Source organism: Hippopotamus amphibius, chromosome 1 (assembly GCF_030028045.1).
Source record: "Hippopotamus amphibius kiboko isolate mHipAmp2 chromosome 1, mHipAmp2.hap2, whole genome shotgun sequence".
NCBI lineage: Eukaryota > Metazoa > Chordata > Mammalia > Artiodactyla > Hippopotamidae > Hippopotamus > Hippopotamus amphibius.
The window spans coordinates 109,096,607-109,109,089 of NC_080186.1; positions in this window are offsets into that span (position 1 = coordinate 109,096,607).

The following is a 12,483-nucleotide window of genomic DNA, read 5'->3' on the forward strand; positions in this document are numbered from 1 at the left end:
CTTTGCCTTTTCCAGCCTCTGGAAGGTGCCCACATTCTACTCTCATAGCCCCCTTCCGTCTTCAGAGCCAGTCACGGCTGATCCAGTCATTCTCAGAACCCATTATTCTTACCCCAACTCTCCTTCCTCCCTCTTTCACTTACATGGACCCTTGGGATTCCATGGGGCCCTCCAGGACAACCTCCCCATCTCAAGGGCCTGAATGTAATCACACCTGCAAAGTCTCTTTCGCCATGTCAGGTAGCATGTTCACACACTCTAGGGATCAGGATGTGGACATCTTTGGGGAAGCATTATTCTGCCACCACAGCCCGTCTCCTCGGTGAACACATTTCTGCAAGCGTATCAGTCAGTGGTGGCCCCTGTCTTCTGAAAGTCATCCAGGTGAACGCAAGTCAGTCCACTGCCTTTGAGTGTCAGCCAGGCAACAGCTGTGCCTCATGTGGAGGCCTCTGAGTCAGAGAGAGAGAAGGAGGAAGTCTGTGAGGAGAGGAATCGAAGGGACCCAGTGCCTGGAAAGTTCCCAGGGACCAGAGCTGAGGGCTGCAAGCGCCTTCGTGGGAGGAGGAGGCTGTGGAGGGTGTTAGCACCTGAATGGATGTGTCCCCCCCACCCCCACCCCCAAATTCATATCTGGAACCCTAATCCCTGTGGGACTGTATTTGGAGAAGGAGCCTTTAAGGAAGTCACTTAGATTAAATGCATCCATGGGCTTGGGGCCCTGATCAGGTAGGATTAGTGTTCTTACAGGAGGAGATACCAGAGAGCTTGGGCTCCTGCCCTACCCCAGCTCAAGCAAGGAGAAAAGGCCATGTGAGGACCCAGGGAGGCATCCGCTGTCTGCAAGCCAGGTAGAGAGCTCGCACCAGAAACTGCATTGGCAGGAACGTCCGTCTTGATCTTGGACTTCCAGCCCCCAGAATGTGTGCAAACAGAGTTCTGGTTAAGCCACCCGGTCTAGGGTAATTTCTTACGGCAGCCCAAGCTGACTAATACAGATGGTTACTTAGCCATTGGCCTAAGCTGCTTCTCCTACCTGGGCCTTTGTGGGATCGGCCCCAGTTTTGTTCATTTCCTGTAATTAGTACTCACAGCCTGCCCTGCCCTTCTTCAGGCTGGTCTGCGACTTTAGAATGAGGATTGAGCACCCGGTTTAGGATTTCAGAGTGTAATTTACTCCATGTAACAATGACCTGCACCAAGGATCTTCTTAGAGTTGTGTTGTTGTTGTTTTTAAACAAGTCTGACATCTTCCCAAATATCAACATAGCATGACTTGGACAACTGGATTGGGAGTCTGCAGAGTGACCCCATGACCCCACGTGGCCTGCATTTGCTCTTCTCCTGGGAGATTTCTGTGCTTCGGACTCTACAGAACCACAGGCAAGGGTTTGGCTGCTGGTGAGGAATCTGTGCCCAGCTCTGGGGAAACCGAGGGACAAAGGAAAGTATCCCCCAAATCAGGGCGTGTAAGAGGGCTGGGTGCGGGGAGTGATGAGAGGCTGCTCTTGTGGGAATAAAGGAGGATGAGAGGGAGGTGGGGGGGTGTGTGTCCAGCATGAGGTCAGGCGAAGTTCATGAGAGGGCAGCTGCCATTCTGGGACCAGAGACTAGCGCCTCCTTGGCATTCACGCTCTTCCTCTGCCTCCAGTTCCCGCTCCTCGGCCCCCTCCTCCCCTAGCATCTCCCCAGGCTTGTTTTCTTCCCACGCCTCCTCCTCGTCCCTGCTCCTCCTGCTCCCATCCTCCCCATGCCTCCCCCACGCGACGAAGCAGGCCAGCAAAGGAAGGGGCTGCCCCCGTCTGAGAGGACCATGAGGGAGTGTCTTCCACCAGCCTGAGAAGCAGGGACACATTTCTCTCTGGTCAGAACCTGGTTTGGAGGAGACAGGGCAAGATGGCCTCCGCCTGAGGAGCTCAGCCTCCACAGCCCGCCCAGGCAGCACGGGCCTTAGGCCAACCCGGGGATGTGTGAGCAAAAGTCAGGGAGCTCTCTACACAGAAGGCCAGCATCTGGTCCACAAGATCCCAGAGAAGTTAACTGCTCGGTGCCTGCCTTCTTCACAAGGCAAGTTCCAGGGGAAGGACCACGTCGCCCCCTCCTGGCGGCCTGGCCAAGGCGCACGGCGCTCCCTTTGTTCAGGCGAGGGTAGGTGTGAGGGAACCCGCCCATCTGCTGTTCCATGCAGAGCAGCTGCAGGTTCCTGGTCCAAAGTTAGTGGGGTCCCAGGTGCACCGACTCCACCGTCACTTCCTCCACCACAGGCTCTTCGTCAAGGATGAGATTTCTCCCAGATAGTCAGCCTGGGGGGAGGGGGGAGGGGGAAGCAACATCTGGGAAAAGAAGCTGAATCTAAACCGACCAGCTCCTGTGCATTAGCAAGCTCATCGATGGAACACGTCTAGGTGCTGATGTGACTTGGTCTTGCTTTGCTGTGCTACGTGGCACCTTCATATCCTGTCTTCATTTTACTAAACTTTGTTGAAAGGAGACAAGTTTTGGGGTTTTTTCCCCTCAGTTCCAATATTAGTTGGCACCTTAGTTAACAGTGTTGCCAACAGTGGAGTAACGCCCCCTCTAGGTTGTCCCTGTTGTAATTCCCCAAACCTGTGCAGGTATTGCATTACACAGAAAAAGAAACTTTGCCAGTGTGATTGGGCTAAAGCCCTTGAGGTGAGGAAATTATATTCGACCACTCAGGTGGGCCCCCTGTAATTACACACGGCCTTCCTGAAAGCTGGGAAGCAGAAAAGGTCAGGATGATGCAAAGTGAGAGGATTCTACTTGCTGCTGCTGGTTTTGAAGATGGGTAAAGAGGGCCCAAGCCAAGGAATGTGGGGGGCCTCTAAAACCTTTGTAGAAATGACGGGGAAACGCATTATCCCCTAGAACCTGCAGAAGGTAAGGCAGCCCTGTCGACCTTTTGATTTTATCCCAGTGAGACCTTTGTTGGACTCCTAACCAACAGAACTGTAATATAATACATAGGTGTTCTTTGAAGCCACTAAACGTCTGGTCACTCTTTACAGCACACATAGAATGCCAATTTTGTAAGTGTCTAGCGCATTCACTTTAGCAGGAATAAGTTGGGGACATAATGAACCCTGTGTAAGTCTGCAGGGTGTGTGTCTACCTCAGGTGGACCGGTCAAGAGATATTGGTACCTGTTTGCAGCCTTACATTAGGTATCTTTCTTCCTTTCCCTTTTCCCCTAAAGGACGCGCACCCTATTTCCCGCACAGGTGTACCCAGCATGGTTCTCATTTGAATTACAGCACACTGGAAGACATTGGTGGTGACACAGGTTGATTTCATTTGCTTTGTAAATGGATTCTATCATGTAGAGGGAAAGAATGTAATTTATGGAAAGTTAAATAGTGTAGAATCCTCCTTTCCAAAGATACATTTTTTGCAACTTTTTTTGGTTTTGGTTTTGTTTTTTTTACACTAAGGTGAAGAACTACTGTTCAAAGGGTGAAACACAAGAATGGCTTTTAGGAATTTTCCCCCAAGGTAATTTGTGACTGGATCCTGTTGCCAAAACTTGGCCTCTGTTCTCAGGTGCCGAATAGAAAGGTGGAGACAGAGTTTTGGGTGGAGCAGAAGAGTAGCTTCTACTGCTTTGCCAGGCAGAGGGGGCTACAGCGGGCTAATGTCCTCAAGACCGTGTGACCCACCCTGGAGGGGGTAGCGAGGAGTCTTCTAGTGCTGGAGGAGCAGGGCGTGGTCAGCTGGTGGACATTTCTGGGATTGGTTGGCATCAAGGGGAAGTTTCCAGCATCATCCCCCTTCTGGTGTCAGCCTGTCTAGGCTCTATGTGCTTGTGGTCAGCAGTTTTCATCTGGTGGCCGTCTGCGTCCTATAGAAACAACTTAGGGATGTGTGCCAAGCCTTTATCTATATCTTTCAGGAAACTGGGAGTTTGGTGATTCTGTGATGTGGCAGAGTTATTATCTAAATTGTTACCAGTTCCCCAGCTCAACAGCTCTTCTTTGTTTCTACATCTTCACACTTCCCAGTCATTAACTCTTGAGCCAGCATTTTGCTTCCAAAGACAAGGACACAGGGGCTTGTCCGTGGTTTCAGTCCTGACCAGGTCTGAGATTTAGACAATACGTGTGCTGTTGTTTTCATGAATGCTGTGTGCATAAAATGAAGTTCTCAACAGCATTATTTGAGTTCTCCAGGGATTAATGATTGTATCATCAATGCCTTCCAGCCCTGGTGGCACGGGGATGAGGGGATGCTTGATAAGCTCAGAGCAAGAGGTCCTCAAATGTTCCTACTTTAAGTAATACATCATAGTTTGGCTGACTTGTCATCCATTCTTCTGATTCTGCCAGTGAGTTCCTCTGTAGTGACAGCCAAAGGCACTTATGTACAATATGTTTAGTGTAAAAGCAGAAGCTGAGGTTACTTCAACTATTACGAAAACGGGGCGTGTGTCTACCTCAGGCACGAGTCCTTTGCTGGATGTTTTTGTAAATTGGTGGTGGTGGTGACAATGGCTGAGTTTTTTTGTTTTTTATTTCATTTTTTATCTTTATTTTATTTATTTATTTTTGGCCGTGCGGGAGGGGCCTGTGGGATCTTAATTCCCCTGCCAGGGGTTGAGCCTGTGCTGCCTGCAGGGGGTGCTCAGAGTTTAAACACTGGACAGCCAGGGAAGTCCTTGAGTTTTTTCTTCATGTTGTTGTCTATTTTAATGTTTCAACTGTTACCAGGAAATAATTGTGGAGCAAGTGCTTGATGTTAATCCTGGGCTGCAAAAGAACATAACTAAGGACTTTTCCCAGGGAACGCTTTGAGATCTTTATGTCAATTTGTGGTGACATCCACTTTTCAATTACAGTTTCTTAATTAAGGCAAGGAAGCTTATTTATAGGTTTGAATCAGTCTTATCGAAAAGGACGTTTTAAACTGTGCTCTGCAGCCCACCCGCATCAGAAACATGTGGTTGTGCTTCTGTGAAAAATGCAGGTTCTGGGGCCCCACACCAACTAAATCTCTGGGGATTGGAGCCCAGGAAGTAGCTTCTTTACTGTCCACTGCTGATTCTAAGGCGCTCTAATTGTAAGAACTACCTTTTAATATTTTTAGGTAGGGGATTCTTACAAAATGACAAGAGGGTAAATCATTCTTTTAAACTTAGACTTGAAGCATTAGACAGTGAGGTGAGCTCTTAGTGACAGTTTGTCTTTCCTGTTCTTCCCCACTCAGCCTAGGGACGCGTGCAGAAAGTAGAAACAAAGTAGGGGAAGAAAAACATTTCTTTATACACATTTTGCTATAATAGCCACGAAAAAGATTGTTTCATTTCCTCTCACTGAGCCTGCCCACCCGTTATGTTGGCCTTTTACATATCGCTGTAGCAATATGTACAAATACACATCACACGTTTATTCACACACACACACATTCGAGAGCACTGTGAAGACACAGACTAGGCTTTCGCACAACCACTCACGTCCCTTAAGAATGGTCACGGCTTGGCTGTACACAAGACTTTCAACGGGCTTGGTGAGGCCATTCGTCCCCAAGTCCCAGAGAGAAGTTAGGATGACAACATCGGACAGTATATTTAAAGTGAGGTCAGTATACTCTTTGGAGATCACGAAAGAATAGAAATAGGCGGTCTAGGCTAAGCATGAGATGGCATTTGGAAATCATCCCTTTCACCATGTGGATTCAAAGCTCTCAGGTGCTGCCGTGTAGACGGACCCCCAGTGTAACTGTGACCCAGCTGCGCTGGCCCGGGTCAGGTCGTCGGGCCCCTGCCAACCCTGTCCTACAGGGCACTGCTGCTCAGTTCTGTGCTTTTAGATCTGCCGTGGAGCTCCAGTGTCGGGACCACATGCTCCACTGCTGGGGAGCAGGTCCCATCTCCCCTGAGTTGACCCTCTGGGGGTAGGTGATGAGGGGTGAGAAACATGCTGTTGCTGGTTCCCATGCCCCTGGGGTGCTCACAGGCAGTGTCACAAGGTCCTTACACACTGTGCCTGTTTTGCTTCGTGCTGGGCCCAGTGGTCCTTGGCTGGTTATTCCTCAACCGCAGGAAAGCCCCTCTGCCTTTCACCCTGCCCCCGCAGGCCACATCTGTGACTCCTTCCAGACCCTCCAGCAGGTGTGGAGGAGGGGGGCCCAGATCCTCCTCAGCAGACAGGGAGCTGTGAAGAAGGGGGGCAGGCCCCTCCTCCTGCTGTTTGAAGGACCTCCGGTGGCTTTGCTTCTTGCCTGGCTCCTGGAAGGCAAGGGTCACAGGGCTGGAGTGCGTGGCAGAGCCCTTAGGGATTTCACCTGGAGGCCAAAAGAACACAATCAAATTAAGAGTCCACTATCAGGCCCTGCTGGTGGCTGAGGCTGGAGTGAGCGCTGAGTGGTGACAGCAGCCAGGAGCACGGTGAGAGCCTGTCAAGAGGATGAGCTGAGGGGTGGGCTGAGGTCTGGAGGAGCAACTGGTGCCACCAGGTTAGAGGACAAGCTTCCCACCACCTCCTGTGGTCATGTCTCTGCTCAAAGCCACTGCACACCAGGTGGCCGGATCCTACCACACCCTCTTCAGGTTCCAGTTCCCTCTCCAATTCACTTTGGAGCAAAAGGGTGGTTTTTTATGATTTCCGAGGAAAAGAAGTGCTTAGTAGGAAACATGTGCATACAGACATGGTCTTTTGTAGGAAGGAGAGGCTGTTTTCTAGACTGATACCAGCCTTGGGAGTTTCGGGTTGGTGGGTCTGGGTAGCTCTGTTCTCTCCACCTTCTCTCTTTGATTCTCCAGTTGGTGACTGGTGTGGCCAAGGAGGAAAGTTTACCATCCACCAATGGAAAGATGACTGAGCTGAGCCTGAAGGCTCCAGTTTCCTTCCCTAAGGACTCTGTTCTCACTGCAGAGCTGAGGCGTGGACTGCAGGCTCGGACTCTAGAAGTTAGAGGTGAGTCCTGTCTCGGGAAGTGCAAGCAGGCAAGTCACACAGTTAGGTATCAGAGCCTCCCTGTGTTGCTCACTCTGTGTCTCCAAACACACTGTCTCAACCCAGCAGAAAACCCTGAGGACTTGAGTCCTGGGCCTAAAGCCTGTTGGGCCGAATGCCTGGCTTTCGAGGGGCTCCTCTGCGTGGGTTCTTTGCATGCATTTCGCATGCCCTGGCTGCAGCTGTTCAGGAGGCTCTCCTCCCTAAATAGCGGCTGCTGCGGTGTGGGCAGGACAAGGGCGTGTGGAAGGGACGGCCTCCAAGTGTCAGCAGCCTGGGGGAGAGTGCGGGGAGGAAGGCCACCTCGGGAAGCGGCTGGGGGAGGCCCTGCAGACCTGGCTCTACCACTTGCCAATCACAGGACCAGGGCACAGAAGTCAGCAGGCAGCATGTGAGCAGGTTAAGGATGGATGAGAGAGAGGATTCTGGGGACCATAGCTGGTTAGATGTGCAGTGAGGAAAGCTACTCTCTGAGCTCAGATGCAGCTGCAAAGGGAGGAGAATAGTACTTACCCCCCTGCCTTGTTGACTGTAAGGAGCAAGTGGAGGGAAGCAGACCAAGGTGCTTTGAAAATTTTGAAGCTCTGCCCAAGGGCAACTTTCATATTCTCCCTAATTTATGACCAGAAATAGGAAGCCGAGGGCCTCTCCTACCGCTTCCGTGGGCAGTGGAGCTGAGCCTGTGTTCCAGCCGCTCCCCCAGGCAGTCGTTAATGCAGATGGACTCCTCCAGGCGCTGGCGCAGGTTCTGGATTTCACCACGATGCTCATCTAGCAGGTCAGTCCCTGCAGCCACCCAGCAGGGCAGGAGGAGGTTGGAGATGAGAAGCTGGCCCCCTGCCTTTGGAGCCCACGTTAGGGGCTGGGGCTCTGCCAGCAAGATCCCTAAACATCACTGTCCTCTCACAGGGGCATCTAGAAGCTCAGGTGACTTCTTTAAAGAGTCAGTTGGCTTAAAACACAGGACAGCTGATGCTAACCAAGCCCCATGGGCCTCCTCCATACAGGGGTGTGTGTAAGGGAGTTGTAAGTGCACATGTACAGTTACTAGGGTAGGTGCTAAGTGTCAGGGGTTTCACATGGTTTAAAAAAAGATCACTGAAGGGACTCTCTTGGTGGCACAGTGGTTAAGAATCCCCCTGCCAGTTCGGGGACATGGGTTCGATCCCTGGTCTGGGAAGATCCCACATGCAACTAAGCCCATGCGCCACAACTACTGAGCCCATGTGCCACAAGTACTGAAGCCCATACGCCTAGAGCCCCTGCTCTGCAACATGAGAAGCCACCACGATGAGAAGCCCACATGCAGTAACAAAGACCCAATGCAGCCAATAAATAAATACATTAATAAATAAATTTTTAAAAAATCACTGAAGGCTGTGGAAGTCGGCCTAGCACTTGCTAAACGTCTGACCATCTCCTGAGCTAAGTTTGCACGTAATGAGGCAGGCCTCTCCTCTACCCTACTACCTTTCCTCTTACTGACCCTTGACTGAACATTTGTTAGCAAAGGACAAAGCCCTTCCTCCACCCTTAGAGAGAAGGCCTAAGGTAAAAGTTAGGTCCTCACGTCAGCTCATCCTATGTGGTTAATGACTACTACTCAATGCTTCCCTCAAATTACTTTTAACATGAAAGGAAGAAAGCCCACTTAACTGTTTCCACAGGGACATGTCAGGTGGTGTCCACTGCAGAGGAGCTGGAGTGATTGTACTACTGCCTTCTCTTAGTGTTTCAACGAACCGTTCCATTGCCTCGTCAAGGCCAGTGCCTTTGGTGGCTGAAGTTTTCAATACTTGCCATTCCTAGTCCTCCAAGCTGGTAACCCAAGTGAATATGCCATCTCCAAGGGAGACATGGCCTGGCCCATGTCTTTTTTACTAGCAAACAGCACTAAAATGGCTTTTCTCTGCTCTTCTTCCTCCAACACAGAAACTAACTCTGATTTAGAAAAGCCAGTTAGGTCTCGGTCACAACTGTCCACCACACGAATGGCTGCATCTGTGTTTGCCTAATAACATCTCCAGTAGGGCCTGCTCCTTGTCAGTATGGCACCAATCCAGGGGTCTCAAAGCTGATTAGAGAGTTGGGAAAAACACCCCCAAGAAAAGAAAAAGGATGCAGAAAAGAGCAGTGGGAGGGGTGCCAATGACAGACTACGTCAACTGCCTCATTTTGCTTTAGACACAGCCTTTTTCTGAAGATCACAGTTCTCTTGCTGTTGGCACTGAGCTGCATCCCAGCGTTCTCCCATACAGCTACACCTGTCCAGGTGGTGAGATGCCTCTTGGACCTGACCAGGGGAGCTAGGAGTGAGAGGGAGAGTCTGAATTGGGTTTTCTCCACAAGACATGTTTATGGGGTGGGGATCTGTGTAGAAACGCCTCCCTTTCTGTACAACTCCTGACTGATGGAAGAATGTTCTGTGACTGTTGGTGGCTGGCATTCTGGAAGGGTCTGAGAGTGGGCTGCGAGGGGCCCAGGCTGCAGGGACAGAGAAGGACATGAATGTGAGAGCACAGAGGTGGCCGCGGACTTGCTCCTACCCCTGCTCAGCACCGAGGCCCTGGACAGGGAGGATAACGGATGCACTCAGGAAGGACTAAGCACTGAAAGGGCCCTTTCCTTTTATCCCCACGCCGTGAGCCAGACACCAGAGGAGAAATGGAAGAGCCGCCCAGGTAGGAAAGGGGTGGCTCCTCAACGAGATGTCACTTCACAGGCGGAGCTGCTCGGCTTTGTGCTTTACCTGTGGGTTTGGATCTGGGCTGATACCCGCAGGAGCCCGGGGAGAGGTCCCCACATATGCTCTCTGCCGGAGGCCACATCCTGTCCCATGGCCACTGCTGCCCAGTGCTGTGCTGCCCCTGGAGGAGAGTGGGGCTGGGCGGGGTTGGGCCCCCATCCTGGGAAAGGAGACACTTCTCCTTGAGAGGCCACCTTGCCAAGGGACGTGCTGTACTTAAGCTGCGTCATCCTTGTTGCCACTGGGGATTCCTAGGCTGTTTCTTTAATTGTTCGGCCTTTTCTCGCGTGAGAATCTTCTTCAGATTTTTGTCTGAAATGCAGTTTCTTGTGCCGTCTCCCCAGAAGTTTTTAACAGTCCCATAGTGACCGTGACGTAGTGTTCTATAGGGTGCAGCTAGTGCCCAGGGATTGGAGCCTGTCTGCTGCATGATATCACAGTTACTCATCCAAGGTTAATACTATTTTCTCTCTTTTACATTGTACAGTGTTCTCTATTAAACTTGCGATCCATATGTTCCAAGGGGGTAATGAAATCACCATGTAAAGCAAGCTAGGTGCATGGTGGAGTTGGTATTTGCATCTTGGACTGCTTTTCCTAGGACTGTGCTTTCATTGCTTTTGCACAGACCTAGGGTAGAAACTGATCGGAATTAGGGTAGAGAGTAGATGACACTGGTAAAAGTTAGTAACTCCTGGTAACTAGCAGTACGTAAATACTGCTTGACAAGTATTTACTGAATGTTCTATGTGGCAGGCTCTTGAGCAGGCACTGGGGAGGAGGGGGGAACAAGGCACGCAGAGCACCTGCTCTCAGGAAGATGACCCACAACACAGGAGCCAGATGTTTATAGAGAATCACATACATATTGATATATTTTTTAAATTAATGACGATGATGTATTTAATACTCATGGGTACCTTGGTCCCATTGTGTCAGCCAGGATTGATAACTGAGTATCAACAGAAGACTATTGAACAGCAATAAAATTATTTTTGGAGAATGTCCTTCAGTTTTTTTTTTTTTAATTACTTGACATTTTTTGGCTGCATTGGGTCTTTGTTGCTACTTATGGGCTTTATTTCTAGTTGTGGCTAGCGGGGCTACTTCATTGCAGTGTGCAGGCTTCCCATTGCGGTGGCTTCTCTTGCCGCAGAGCACAGGCTCTAGACGTATGGGCTTCAGTAGATGTGGCTCGAGGGCTCTAGAGCACAGCCTTAGGAGTTGTGGCGCACCGGCTTAGTTGCTCTGCAGCATGTGGTATCTTCCCCGCCCAGGGATCAAACCCGTGTTTCCTGCATTGGCAGGTGGATTCGTAACCACTGTGTAACCAGGGAAGTCCCCCTTCAGATATTTTTGTCTTACTAATGGAAATACGTATGTTTGATCTAATGTCCCCTGAAATTCAACCATGGGTTCCTGGTGCTTTTGGACAGAAAGGCTTATGGTCAAGGTTTGTGTGGTGACTCTGCTGCCACCAAGTGGTGTGGGCATGTAGGGAACATCTCCATACAGATCTCAGCTTCCTCGTCAGGAAGATAAGGTTATTCAGGTTCTCCAAACTCCCTTCTTGCTGAATTTTTTTCCGAGGGCACGAGAGACTGAGATGCATGTTAAATGTGCGCTGGGACCCGCAGCCAAGAGCTGACCTTGGTCCCTTCTCTGTGTGTCCCCTACAGGAGCCTCAACTGAGCTCACACACCAAACACACAGAAATGAGGGAGGAGATGGAAGAAAGAAAATCAACTGGTCTGAAGGATGAGAAAAATCCAGAGAAAAACAAGGTAATGGTATGGGAGGTGGTTGCCAAGGGAGGTGAGACGAAGGACAAGCTGAGTCCAGAAACATCAAGGGATAGTGAGGCGTGCACAGAGCATCGTCCAGGTCCTCAAGGAGCACCTCAGCTGAGCAGGGAGGACTGGGAGAGTAAGTTACTCCACAGTGAACTTGCGCACCTGCTGAGGAGATCCACAGGATGGTTCAGGGTTGGCTTATACTTCTGGGAAGCACCAACTCCAGGGGGAAGAAGATGTGACCTTGATGCTCTGTCCTAGACCCCCCAAACTCAAACTTGGAGCTTCCCAGTGGTGGATGCCCTCCCAAGTAAGTGTTCACTAAGACGGATAAATAATGTGTGGAGAAGAATTAGAGATATTCATTCTTCCCAGTGACCAGGCTAATGGGACCCTTGTTTCTGAAGCAGAGAGAGTAATAATATTCTTCTGCATTTACCGTTTCAAAGGCTTTACATACAACATCTCTGAACTATATGTTGAGTGCTTAATTTGCCTTATGTTGTGTTAACAATTTGGAGTTCCTCTATGAGTAATATTTCCATGAGGAGATTAAAGCAGTGAGAGGAAGAATACAAGTGCATAGTTTCAACAAAACGTGGTGGCCCTCAGTTGGGATTTTGTGGCAGCCCAGAGGATGGGAGGGGAGGCCAAGGACTTCTCTTCCTAATGACAGAGTGAACCATTGAGAGGAATCCCTGAGGACAGTTGTGTCTTCATCAGAGTCACCACAGGCAGGTGTCCTAGGATGAGGATAGCGTAGGGAAGGCTCCTATTAAGGAAAGGGATGCTACATCCTGGGAGAAAGCAGAGCATCCCTGACAGGACAGTTGGACAGAAATGTCGTTAAGATGAGTGGAGACTTGCAAGCATGTTTATTCAGTCAGTGAACAAATATTGCCGAGAGCCTCCTCGGTTCTTGACTCAGTGCCAGGAGTCATGCACACAGACGAATCAAATGTTGTCCCAAACTTCA